The 13,991-nt window shown below is 44.3% G+C and overlaps 1 long non-coding RNA gene across 1 annotated transcript; it reads right to left on the bottom strand.

The window, feature by feature from the left end:
• Positions 1-6,403: 6,403 nt before the first annotated feature.
• On the bottom strand, positions 6,404-12,511 carry LOC123752566 (uncharacterized). The gene is made up of 2 exons (XR_006772203.2): positions 10,983-12,511; positions 6,404-10,182 (listed from the first exon to the last, which is right to left on the bottom strand). It is a non-coding gene; the product is annotated as an uncharacterized lncRNA (long non-coding RNA).
• Between the last annotated feature and the right edge of the window lie 1,480 nt (positions 12,512-13,991).

The following is a 13,991-nucleotide window of genomic DNA, read 5'->3' as shown; positions in this document are numbered from 1 at the left end:
ACCGCCCGCCAAACACACACCGAAACTACGACGTTGGTACAACGTTCGAACAAGTTTTAACACCTAACCAGTTATAACAACCAATATAGCAAGTTGTAACAACGTTCTAATACGTCATAAACACGTTAAGCCAAGATGTAACAACTTTATTACAAGTTGTAACAAGCGGAAAATAGAGACAGTTTCGGTTTGTGTTTCCAGGGCGGATAGGTGTGGGGTGCATAATAAATTACTAATCTCAAATGGTATTCTTGTGGAAATAAAACACCAGAATGACACAACTACTAAACTCTCGGAATACAAACAACTGTGTTGAAACGTCGTATTATTTTCCCTAGGGCCTCGTAGCCTGGTGGATAGCGCGCAGGACTCGAAATTCTGTGGCGCGGGTTCGATTCCCGCACGAGGCAGAAACAAATGGGCAAAGTTTCTTTCAACCAGAATGCCCCTGTTACCTAGCAGTAAATAGGTACCTGGGTGTTAGTCAGCTGTCACGGGCTGCTTCCTGGGGGTGGAGGCCTGGTCGAGGACCGGGCCACGGGGACACTAAAGCCCCGAAATCATCTCAAGATAACCTCCCATGTAAGGCTCACTGCAAAGGTCCACGAATTTCGGTCATGCCTGGTTGGTGTGACCTCTCACCTCGTCACCGGCTTTACAAGTTCATCAACGGAGTAACATCCTCTTGTACACGGCACGGAACGGTTGGGCAGTTGCTTAATGTAACTAAGGTTGTTAAGTTAACATAACTCCTTTTATAGTGAACATGCCGCCCTGGGGACACCGTATTGGGCAGCGTCACTCATCCTGTGAGTGGACACACCGCCATAGTGACAGTATTGGGCAGCGTCACTCATCCTGTGAGTGGACACACCGCCATAGTGACAGTATTGGGCAGCGCCACTCATCCTGTGAGTGAACACACCGCCATAGTGACAGTATTGGGCAGCGTCACTCATCCTGTGAGTGGACACACCGCCATAGTGACAGTATTGGGCAGCGTCACTCATCCTGTGAGTGGACACACCGCCATAGTGACAGTATTGGGCAGCACCACTCATCTTGTGAGTGGACACACCGCCATAGTGACAGTATTGGGCAGCGTCACTCATCCTGTGAGTGGACACACCGCCATAGTGACAGTATTGGGCAGCACCACTCATTCTGTGAGTGGACACACCGCCATAGTGACAGTATTGGGCAGCGTCACTCATCCTGTGAGTGGACACACCGCCATAGTGACAGTATTGGGCAGCGCCACTCATCTTGTGAGTGGACACACCGCCATAGTGACAGTATTGGGCAGCGTCACTCATCCTGTGAGTGGACACACCGCCATAGTGACAGTATTGGGCAGCACCACTCATTCTGTGAGTGGACACACCGCCATAGTGACAGTATTGGGCAGCGCCACTCATCCTGTGAGTGGACACACCGCCATAGTGACAGTATTGGGCAGCGTCACTCATCCTGTGAGTGGACACACCGCCATAGTGACAGTATTGGGCAGCGCCACTCATCCTGTGAGTGGACACACCGCCATAGTGACAGTATTGGGCAGCGTCACTCATCCTGTGAGTGGACACACCGCCATAGTGACAGTATTGGGCAGCGTCACTCATCCTATAAGTTACCATACCGCCATAGTGACGGTAGAGATGAGAAAACAATGAAAAATAGATGTATTTTAAACCCGTAAAAATAGGGTGGAATTAGTAAAATTATTTTACTAAGTAGATTAGTGAAATAGGTTGGGATTACATGTGCGAGAATGAATTGTTGTGTGAAATGAGCTCATTGGGTTCCCCCAAGACTGGGATGAAGAGAATTAGGATTCTCCCACATTCGTAACAATAGGTGAATTGATGAGTTGATGTTGAATTGATGTTCACCTTTCCATAGGTGAATTGATGTTGCATAATGCATGTTACCTTGAGGTTACTTTGAGGTGCTTCCGGGGCTTAGTGTCCCCGCGGCCCGGTCGTCGACCAGGCCTCCATGTTACCGATGGATCTCAATAATAAACCACTAAGTTAATGAACACTCATTAGTTAAAGCCGTTGGCAGTCTCATTAAAATAAATAAACTGACGGCCATTATAGCTTCTTATTCGTGAGATAATCCTAAATGAATTATATAAATAGCCATTAGTAAAATTGAACGGCTATTAGCAGTCAATACTGTGTAATTAAACCAGATAAATTAATTCGTGGTAGCCCCTAAAAAGGGGGTGGAAGGGGCTTCCATTACTGTGTGAGATACAGCAATAATATTGCTACAGGCGTCAATGGTTTCGGTGCTGTGTACGTTTAGGGGTGATCCTGGACGGCATGGGTTCGAATCCTGGCCGGGTCAAAGAGTTCTTAGTGATATATGGCTTGCGCGTTCATGCAGCTTTCTCACACACACACACACACACACACACACACACACACACACACACACACACACACACACACACACACACACACACACACACACACACACACGGGGTGAAGGGTCAGACCTCAGATTGGCGTGATGTCACCAGCGGAGTCCCGTAGGGTTCTGTACTCGGACCTATCCTGTTTCTGATATTCGTGAATGATCTTCTAGAAGGTATAGATTCATTCCTCTCAATGTTTGCTGATGATGCTAAAATTATGAGAAGTTTTAAGACAGGAGGACAGCAAGAGGCTACAGGATGACCTGGACAGACTGAAGAAATGGTCCGATAGATGGCTACTAGAGTTTAACTCGAGCAAGTGCAAAGTGATGAAGATAGGCATTGGGAGTAGGAGGCCAAACACAAGGTACCAGCTGGGAGAGGAAATCCTTCAGGAGTCAGGATGAGAGAAAGATCTTGGGGTTTGATATCACACCAGACTTGTCCCCTGAAGCCTACATCATAAGGATAACATCAGCGACGTATGCAAGGCTTGCGATACGCCTTCAGTTTTTGAACTTGTATAAGGAATCATTCAGGACCTTGTATACCACATATGTCAGACCAATACTGGAATATGCGGCTCCAGCCTGGAGTCCACATCTAGTCAAACACAAAACGAAGTCAGAAAAGGTTCAGAGGTATGCCACCAAGCAAGTCCCCCGAGCTGAGAGGTACGAGCTACGAGGAAAGATTACTGGAACTGAACCTCACGAGTCTAGAAGACTAGAGTTAGGGGAGACATGATCACTACCTACAACTTTCTCAGAGGAATTGACAGGTTAGATAAATATAAAGTTTAACACGGAGGGGGGGGGGCGCGAACAAGGGGACACAGGTGGAAACTGAGTACCCACATGAGCCACAGGGACGTTAGAAAGAACTTTTTCAGTGTCAGAGTAGTTAACAGGTGGAATGCATTAGGCAGTGATGTGGTGGAGGCTGACTCCATACACGCCTTTAAATATAGATATGATAGAGCCCAGTTGGCTCAGGAATCTGTACATCAGTTGATAATTGAGAGGCAGGACCAAAGAGCCAGAGCTCAACCCCCGCAAACACAACTAGGTGACTACACACACACTCCTTCCTTCTCTCTCTTGCTCACCCTCTCTCTCTCTCTCTCTCTCTCTCTCTCTCTCTCTCTCTCTCTCTCTCTCTCTCTCTCTCTCTCTCTCTCTCTCTCTCTCTCTCTCTCTCTCTCTCTATAAGGAATCATTCAGGACCTTGTATACCACATATGTCAGACCAATACAGGGATATGCGGCGCCAGCTTGTAGTCCACATCTAGTCAGACACAAAATGAAGTCTCTCTTCTCTCTCTCTCTCTCTCTCTCTCTCTCTCTCTCTCTCTCTCTCTCTCTCTCTCTCTCTCTCTCTCTCTCTCTCTCTCTCTCTCTCTCTCACCCACCCACTCTGTCCCTCCTCTCTCTCTCTCTCTCTCTCTCTCTCTCACCCACTGTCTCTCTCTCTCACTCATATCACTTAAGTGATTTTTCTTTTGAGTCCTAAGATATATCACTTGTCCAACTGTTCGAAATTCTGGCTGTATCGTTTCACTGATCCTTTCAGTATCTGCTTTAAAGGAAAACTCAATTATAATTTACGTTTCGAGTTAAGGCTTTGTCTGACAAAATCTGCCCACCGATCTCGTTAAATCAGTGTCCGCCCCTTTTCCAGGGGGCTGAGAGCTCGGACCTGTCCCTTTTCCCAGTGTGGGGGGGCCCCTGGGAGGACTTGACCCCCCCTCCCTTTTCCCCAGTTTGAGAGCTGGGAACTTGGACCTCACTGGAGGCAGCAGCTGAACCAGAGTTAATTAGCATTAAAGTTTCCATTTAAGGTTTTGTTTGAGAAAATCTCTTCGTCGATCTCCTTATCTCAAATTTTGTTTTTTCACCTTATTGAGTGTTAAGTAGGAGGTTGTGGCAGTACTTCTCAGGTGTGGAGTGGAAGATCTGGATGGAGTAGTGGCTACAGGTGTGGAGTGGGGAAGCTGGATGGAGTAGTGGTTACACTAAGCAAGGGGGAGAGAAGGAGCAGTTAGTGGTGAATGAAAGAGGTGGGGGTTGGGGGATATATATCACTCTTCCTGCTGCTGTCTCCTCCCCCCCCCCCTCTCTCTCTCTCTCTCTCTCTCTCTCTCTCTCTCTCTCTCTCTCTCTCTCTCTCTCTCTCTCTCTCTCTCTCTCTCTCTCTCTCTCTCTCTCTTTCTTTCTTTCTTTCTTTCTTTTACACACATGCATTAGTAATTCTTCACCGGCCGACGACACGGTCAGTGGTGTACTTAAGGTCTTCGACTTCTGTGAATGTCGTCGTGGGTCTTGGACAACTCCCTTAGGGTGATTATCCCTAGCCAGTATGAATACTTGGAAGTGATACGTGGATAAATTGTTGGGATATCAGGACATACTTAAGGAAGAGTCTCCAAGCACTCTGTAACCTCGGGGTTCGAACACCGACCATGCTAGAAGCGTGACCGTCGTTCTAACGACCAGTCCAAGTGGATGGATTCCTCGCAGGTCTTTGTCGACCCACAATGACATAGCTCCTGGGCCCCAGACTTTCCGTACTGCCCTTATGGAAGACGAAGTTGGATAGGCAGGGCTGGATACCGCTCGCCTCTTTCCGCTAATCTCTCTCTCTCAAAGACATCTTTCCCTCCAGGTCTTTGGCATTATAGAAAATATTATACTCTTCGTAAAGACAGAAAAAAAGGAGAAAGAGGGAAGTGAATGAAGATAAGGAAAAGGAGAGGAGAGAGTAGAGAGAATTTATAGATGAGGAGAGTGAGAGAAAGTGAGAGAGAAAGAGAGACAGCTTCAAACGAGACTGTTTAATGGCTTCCAAGACTATGTTTAACGGATATCAATCCTACTTATTATATTTAGTTTCCAATCCAGTCCTTTCATACCCCTTTATTGACTTTGCACCTCAAGCCATCGTGTGGAAATATATTCAAGTGCTCTCTAACTCTATTTGGCAAAAGGTGAAAAATAATTACTTGTAAACAAAAAATTTGTCATACATTTCAATTGCATCTATTTCCTCAAGTTTTACAACGCTGTTTACTGTTATTGACTCAACCAGCATCTTGAGATATTTCCTCTTGACTGTGAAGTTCTTAAGGGATTCAATTAGGTCCAAATACTACGGGCTCACCATAGCCCGTGCTACTTGGAACTTTTTGTTCCAGGTAGCGAATCTTAAACAACATAGGTCTTAATAAGTGTATCTCCTGCTATTTTCCATCTAGTTTTGTCGTTCTTTTCTGCATTCTCGAGTCTGGACTAATTTACATTTGTTATTTGATTTTGAAAATTGGAAAGAGAAAAAAATGATAAGAGAGAAAAAGATAGAAGTGTGTGAAAAAAGATCAATGAAGAGATTGAACTTGTTGCATTCACAAGTTGTTTACTTCATTTGTAAAGTATTTAACAACTTTAACACAACAGCCACGTGCTATTGAAAAGGGAATTATAACTGAATTGTCTTAACATTAGAGAAATACATCTTTGTTCCTCAATGTTATTTAATTTGATTACGCAGCAATCTAAGTTCTACATTATCTTTGTGTCTGAAGTGAGAGAAAAAGTGGAGGAGCAGAGATGAAGGAGGCTTTGATGAGGTATGAGTCATTAAATCATCATTATCATTAAAGAGGCCAACACAAAGGCTTTGATCTTTTGAGAAAGCTCAAAGCTTTTGGCAAGTGTTCATTCTATAATTCCTATTTAAGTGTTCTCTAGAAAAGCCAAGTGTTAATTCATTCTATAATTCCTATTTAAGTGCGCTCTAGAAAAGCTAAGTGTTCATTCATTCTATAATTCCTATTTAAGTGCGCTCCTATAGAAGTAAAGTGTCCTGCTCCTTATAACTTTTTCTATAAATCTCTCATAAAGTTGTCGATGACATTGTCGGAAAAGATAAAAGTTATTTTATCTTTTATTTTATCTTTTTTTAAGGCCAACAGAAACACAATTTTCGTAGAAAACAATTTAATTACAATAAATATACATTCATATTGGCGAACTTCCGTGGACTTAAAATTTCTGGCTATCACAGGAACCACAAGTAGATTCGTTTTGGGATGCTCTCGACGGATCCAGGGATTCCTTAACTAATTACACACAGAGATCACGAGGGACCCGTGAAGAAGATTCGAAATTACGTCCGAGAGGATCCCAGACGCTGCCTTAATCTTAAGTCTGTGAACCTTACGGACGTAAGTTCGAATCTCTTCGTCACGGCTCTTGTGGATGTGTTCATCTCTTAATAACATGTCATCAATAACAAGACACTTAAGAATTAAGAAATATTGCTAAATATATAACAAAAAAATACTAGATTCCTGTAGTTTTGCAAGAAATTAAAATTTCAGTTTTTGCGCAAGAGAATTCAGTTTTGTGAGACCCGATTTTTATGGGGTTCTTGCCCCCCCCCTCTATAATTGGGGGCAAAGTGGGGGGTTTGGATCCGTCAAGAGCCCCCCTGGTATCACCGCCACATAGCCCACCCTCCGCCTGCCCCCCCCCCCACACCTCTCTTGCTGCCCCTCTAAGGTATATAGAGTCGTCTTGGCTACCATCTGGGCGCTGCCAAGACTCTGAACCGCAACAATTGTGCAAAAAAATGCCTCTTACTGGACCCCCCCCCCCACACAGTTCTTTTTTTTTGTACACATAAAATATTTGTATATCAAATATAATTTTTTTTCAGTTACTACACAATATCACATATATATATAACGCTGCACAAACATGTTTTTCCTAATGCTGCTATATTGATTAGTCTTCCTAATAGTGAACTCTCGAACGCTGGTGTAAAGCAGGGGCCAGATTCACGAAGCAGTTACGCAAGCACTTACGAACCTGTCCATCTTTTCTCAATCTTTGGCGGCTTTGTTTACAATTATTAAACAGCTAATGAGCTCCGAAGCACCAGGAGGCTGTTTATAACAATAACAACAGTTGAATGGCAAGTTTTCATGCTTGTAAACTGTTTAATAAAGGTAACCCAAGCCGTCAAAGATTGAGGAAAGATGTACACGTTCGTAAGTGTTTTCGTGAATCTGTCCCCAGGTGAGCAGCGAAGAGCAGCCTCGGTGTAGTGGAGGACAATGACTTACGACTCTGATGCGTTCTGACGCAGAGACGCATCACCCTCTGTACCCCCCCCCCCCCCTACCCCCCCCAGGTGACGAGCACTACAGCGCAAGATGCAGCATTTACAAACGTAGTGTCTTAGCAGGATGCCCAAACGACCTCGTTACAAGGGGCTGGGAGGAGAGGCCAATTAAAAAAAAAAATTAAACAAGTCAACTATCATCGTTGAGGAGAACAAGAGGGTTAAATTGCACCAAAAATAATCTTTGAGGCCAAATTCACAAAGCAGTTACGCAAGTACTTACGAACATGTACATCTTTCCTCAATCTTTTGACGGCTTTGGTTACATTTATTAAACAGTTTACAAGCGTGAAAACTTGCCAATCAACTGTTGTTATTGTTATAAACAGCCTCCTGGTGCTTCGGAGCTCATTAGTTGGTAAATAATTGTAAACAAAGCCGCTAAAGATTGAGAAAAGATATACAGGTTCGTAAGTGTTTGCGTAACTTCTTCGTGAATCTGGCCCCCTGGCATCTCAGCTTGTGGAGGACTTATTAATACTCACAACTTTCAAGGAGTCTCCACTGTGCTCATTGAGTGCTGCTGGGGGATAATCTAGCCCAAGGATCTCCTTACAAGAACGCAAGAGGCTCTCATTAAGCACTTTGCTCTGCAGGGAAAGAGGGAGGATAGGTACAGCACCCCCACACCCCTGAAGTACCTAAGTAGAGGTCACTAACGCAAGGTAACGAGATGCCCTCAATATATTCTCACTGGTAATGGGTCCTATACCAACCCTGGTTCACAAGTGACCTGGCTCCTATACCAACCCTGGTACACAGTGACCTGGCTCCTATATTAACCCTGATTCACAAGTGACCTGGCTCCTATACCAACCCTGGTTCACAAGTGACCTGGCTCCTATACCAACCCTGGTACACAGTGACCTGGTTCCTATATCAACCCTGGTACACAGTGACCTGGCTCCTATATCAACCCTGGTTCACAAGTGACCCGGCTCCTATACCAACCCTGGTACAAAAGTGACCTGGCTCCTATACCAACCCTGGTTCACAAGTGACCTGGCTCCTATACCAACCCTGGTACACAGTGACCTGGCTCCTATACCAACCCTGGTTCACAAGTGACCCGGCTCCTATATCAACCCTGGTTCACAAGTGACCCGGCTCCTATACCAACCCTGGTACAAAAGTGACCTGGCTCCTATACCAACCCTGGTACAAAAGTGACCTGGCTCCTATACCAACCCTGGTTCACAAGTGACCTGGCTCCTATACCAACCCTGATTCACAGTGACCTGGCTCCTATACCAACCCTGGTACACAGTGACCCGGCTCCTGTACCCCACCTCACAGTAACTCAATGTACACAGTTGGAGTTACTTCCTAAATATTGAAGAAACAAATCATCATAACATTCCAGGAACAACAATAAACAGAACTATTCCAAGCGCTATGTGTCCTAGAAGCGACCAAAAGCTTGGAGAAAGAAATCGCTGCACTTCTTAACAAGAAAGTCGAAACATTGAAGAACTGGGCATAAAATTCCTATGAATACCATTCGTCCGGTTTACACAACAAAAGTGAAATCTATTTATGAGCTGAGAAATGGTTGGAATATAAAAGGAGCGGTTTACAAGCACCTTGGGATATTTTTTTTAGCACCGGCTCTGAATATCTACATCATTCTTAAGTGTTTTTGATCGTCTTTTCTCTTTGTTTCAAGAATGTTAATGTGCTCACAAACATCACATATTTCACGTGTAAAGTAAGAGCCACTTAGGTCATCACTGATCCCGAATACTCCTTGGGGAAACTGGGGAATAACATCTGTACTGAATTAGATTTTTTTTTCAAAGATATTTAATTTCCATTTCACCTGTGCAAAGCACCGAGAGGAAAGAAGGCTTGCCGGGAAGGATGCCATGAAAGGGATGTGAAGGATGTTACGGGAGAGGATGAGGATGCTGTAGAGATGGAGGACCCACGCCCCCCACACCTCCTCCCCACCATCCTGAGGAGAAACACCTGTCTCATCCTGGGTGGTGTTTAATGGAGGGAGGGGGAAGGAAGGGGTTACCCACATCTGCCAAAGGCGCTTCCATACCCTTCTCCCCCACCCCCACCCCACTCCACAGCCTCCCCACAGCCTCCCTTCATCTCACAGCGCCGCACTGAACCTCTAGCATCCTGCGGTGACATCACGCTGTGATAGCATCTCCATGGCTGGGAGATGAACTCTCTGGATACGGGAGTGGATGTTTCTTTACGGAGTGATGTCAGGCCTGACATCTGACGCCACTCTTGGGGGTGACGTCTCTTCTTCCCCTGATGTAATTGTGCGAATTTACTTGCGGTTTGTTGTGTGAAAGAAACTGTTTTTGTTTCAGTGGCATTTGTGTGTTGCTTTCGAGAACTGTGGTATGTACCGTGTACCGTGTGGCATGTACCGTGTGTACCATGCACTGTGTACCATGAACTGTTTTATAGGTCCGTGACTTTAATAAGAATTTCATGTGTGTAGAATATTTATGTTATATGGGAAAATTTGGCCTTAAAAGTGTTGCGTCTTGCGTCTGCTTTTTGCGTGTGCTTTTTGCGTCTTGCGTCTGCTTCTTGCGTGATGCCACAGCCTGTTGGGGGAAATAATAAAGAGTGTCAGTACCTTGTTGGCCTCTCACACTTTTCATAATGCTTCAGTTATATTAATAATAATAATGATAAGTTATTAACGAAAGCTGTCGAAACTTTGCCAAACCTGACAATGAGTTTTATTTGTGTATGTAAAGTTATTTAGTGAAGTAAAGTGACTTTATAACAACGTGAGTCCAGCAAACTAGCAAAATCAGGTTGAAATTTAGAATATACATTTAACATTATAAATATTATATGCATAAATATTTAAATTAAAAAAAAAGGTTAGGGATGGTGGTATAAATAAAATACTTTATAAGTGTTCAGGGAGAATTGGCAAGGTATTCTCTGAATACCTTCTATTCTCTTCTCCAAGGCTTTGGGTCCCCATTATTGCACCGGAGGTGGTACCCATATATTTAGACATATATAATATTGCGAAGAGCAAGATAAAGGGAAGCATATATATATTTATATATTCCAAAGTGCTTCGAGTACAATTTGTGATGGTTTGAATTAAAGAACACTAAAGTGACGTGAAATCTAAATCGAATATATATATATATATATATATATATATATATATATATATATATATATATATATATATTTATATATATATATATATATATATATATATATATATATATATATATATATATAAGAATTAAGGTAACTGCAGAAGGCCTATTGGCCTATACGAGGCAGCTTCTATATATATCCACCCAATCTCATTCATATATGTCATAATATAGGAATAAACTCAATTCCTATACAATGGGTAATATCGTTAACTCACCTGGCAGGTGAATTCGAAGACGGTTGAGGCAAGTGAAGAATCAAAGTAGATAATGCATCCTAGAGATCAATAGATATCTTCTCTTGCTGCAGATGATTGACATCACTGGGAACAGGATCTCGCGAAATCTTGTACTGTTTTGACTGTTCATAGATTAAATCACTGGGCAAACACTGGAGTTTCTCAAGAGCCCCTGTCTCTCAATTTCAGCGTTTATTCTGGGCGGTATTAAAAGATAGGAACTATGTCATTAGAGTTCACTTAACGCTTATATGCACTTAACCAAAGTTCTGTGTAACGACACACACACGACTTGATTGGCGGGAACACTTATATGAGAGTTTCTAGCGGTAAACTGAGGTCTGGATCCTCCACGACAAGTCTCACAGGAGCCTCCAGTTCGCTATACGACTGTCTTGGCACGGCCAAGTCGTGATCACTCGTCGTGGTGGGTGTCGTCCTCTATCCCCGCCGGCAAGCGAGGTCGTGCGTCAGGTGCTGGACGACCACAAGGCTAAGTGCAGAACATCAGGTGACTCTCCGAACTATCCCCCTCTTGGGGGGGACTTCACGCCGCTAGGGTTATGCTGCTCGTTTCGAACTCGAGGAGGTCCATCTCACGGTCGTGGACATCGATGTTGAGGACCTCCTGTAGCTCACTGATGTACTGGATAACACTTTCGATCACTTCCAAGCGGTTGAGTTTCTTGTCAAGTGATTTTCTGCTCCTGGCAGTGGGCAACAGGTGGCGCAGCTTGTCCAGGTAGAGGGCCACTTCGAAGTCTTCCTCGCGGCCCTTTGACACCTTGCCGCTCCTGATGGCAGGCAGGCTGTTGATTGGAGAGTCACAGACTTGAGCCTTCATGCTGGAGTAGAGTTGTGTAGACTCTGGTTTACTCTGCACAGTCACTGGATAGGTCTTCCTTCTACCGCACTCTGGGAAGCAATGGTAAGCTGAAATCACAGTGCACGGGTTTGTACTTCTTCCCGCTGACGCCGTCCAAGGATATGTGGCAGCCAATGAGAACTAGAGCTCTAAAAGCCATAGCCAATGAGAAACTGGAGAGGACTGGCGCGAACCAATGAGAGAGAGCGGTGGGTGGAGTTTGGCAGCCGAGCGCTGCGGCGACTCAGGAATGCTTAACTAGCCACCACTGTAGCCACAATGTTGTTGTAATTATTTTATACACAAATCACCGCATTAAACATCAAGTTTCAGACTCGCCATCACGTTAGAGAAATATATTTCATTTAACCAGTAAACAAAAGCCTCGACGAAGTTCGATAGAAGCAATATAAATAACTGAGAATTAAATATCACCCGTTAATATCTGAGCTCAAACACGCGCAGACCCACGTAACCGGTGCCAGGCGTAGGAGCAAAGAAAATCACCGGGAACTTATTTTGAAATTCCTTTTCAGTCTCGGGATATAATAATTGTTAATGCATGAAACAATTGACTAAAATCCATAGCACAATAGGAGGGCTGATGGAGGTAATGTGAGGCGCCCTGGACACCGACTGGAGAAGGGACAAGAGATTAGTGTTTACCTAATACGGGAATACCACAGGGACATGACCTGGGGCCTTCGCTGGTGCTCAGGTGTACGGGTAACTTACTGCCATGGGGCCGATGCTGAACGCCCATGCCCGCCCACACCTGCCCCACACGCCCACACCCGCCCCCACGCCCACACCTGCCCCCCACGCCCACACCAGACCTCACCTGTCCGGCATAACTCATTCTGCCTTCGGCTAGTGGTCAGGTGCTCTCATCAGGTGTTCCTCTCGCTTGGCTGTACGCCTTCGTCACATGTTTGGTCCTTATCAGGTCCTCGGGTGGTGTTTTTTTGTAGGGAGGTGTTTGTTAAGTGTGCTGCTTGATCACTATCCATGATTATCTGACGTCTATTCTCATCAGGTGTTTGATTTCGACAGGTGTTGGCTGATATTTATATTGACAAAATGCCACAGATGCCAGTCCAAATAAATACAATTTGAAAATCTTGATTTTTGTCACATTTATGGCCAATATTTCGATGTTGAAATGTAATATCCCAAAAATTCTGAGTTTTTTCTTTATGATAAAAAGGTGTAAATGTACAGAAACTTGTATATAATACATAGACGCCAAAATATACATACTGAATACATTTCTCATTGTGGCCAAAAACGTTCCTAGAGTCAAAGAATCTAGAAATAACTAATGATTCAGGAGAGGATCTTTTCACCCTAATTATCAACGATGGTTTGCACTGCATGATGTCTATTTTCGAAAACCGGGCCACGGGGACATTGATCCCCGAAATCATCACACGTTAAGGTAGGCAGTTAAACGAGGTTTGTAAGTTACACCTAACGTTTCCCCTGATGTATATCTGAAGTATGCTACTATATACTTCAAGTTTACATGTAGTATACCTGAAGTATAATACCATAGATGAGTAGCAGCAGAACAAATGACCACCCCAGCCACGATGTGCAGAACGGGACGTGGGTATATTGGACTTGCCTGAGCCACAGGTGTTGTCGTGGGTATATTGGTCTTGTCTGAGTCACAGGTGTTGTCGTGGGTATATTGGTCTTATCTGAGTCACAGGTGTTGTCGTGGGTATATTGGTCTTGTCTGAGCCACAGGTGTTGTCGTGGGTATATTGGTCTTATCTGAGCCACAGGTGTTGTCGTGGGTATGTTGGTCTTGTCTGAGACACAGGTGTTGTCGTGGGTATATTGGTCTTATCTGAGCCACAGGTGTTCTCGTGGGTATATTGGTCTTGTCTGAGCCACAGGTGTTGTCGTGGATATATTGGTCTTGTCTGAGCCACAAGTGTTGTCGTGGGTATATTGGACTTGTATGAGCCACAGGTGTTGTCGTGGGTATATTGGACTTGTATGAGCCACAGGTGTTGTCGTGGGTATATTGGTCTTGTCTGAGCCACAGGTGTTTAAATTTTTTTTAAATTTTGCCCCGAGGGGCGAGTTTATTGGGCAGCGCCACAGGTGTTGTC

The sequence above is a fragment of the Procambarus clarkii genome, chromosome 69 (assembly GCF_040958095.1).
Source record: "Procambarus clarkii isolate CNS0578487 chromosome 69, FALCON_Pclarkii_2.0, whole genome shotgun sequence".
NCBI classification, from domain to species: Eukaryota; Metazoa; Arthropoda; class Malacostraca; order Decapoda; family Cambaridae; genus Procambarus; species Procambarus clarkii.
This window is presented reverse-complemented; position numbering and strand designations above follow the sequence as displayed.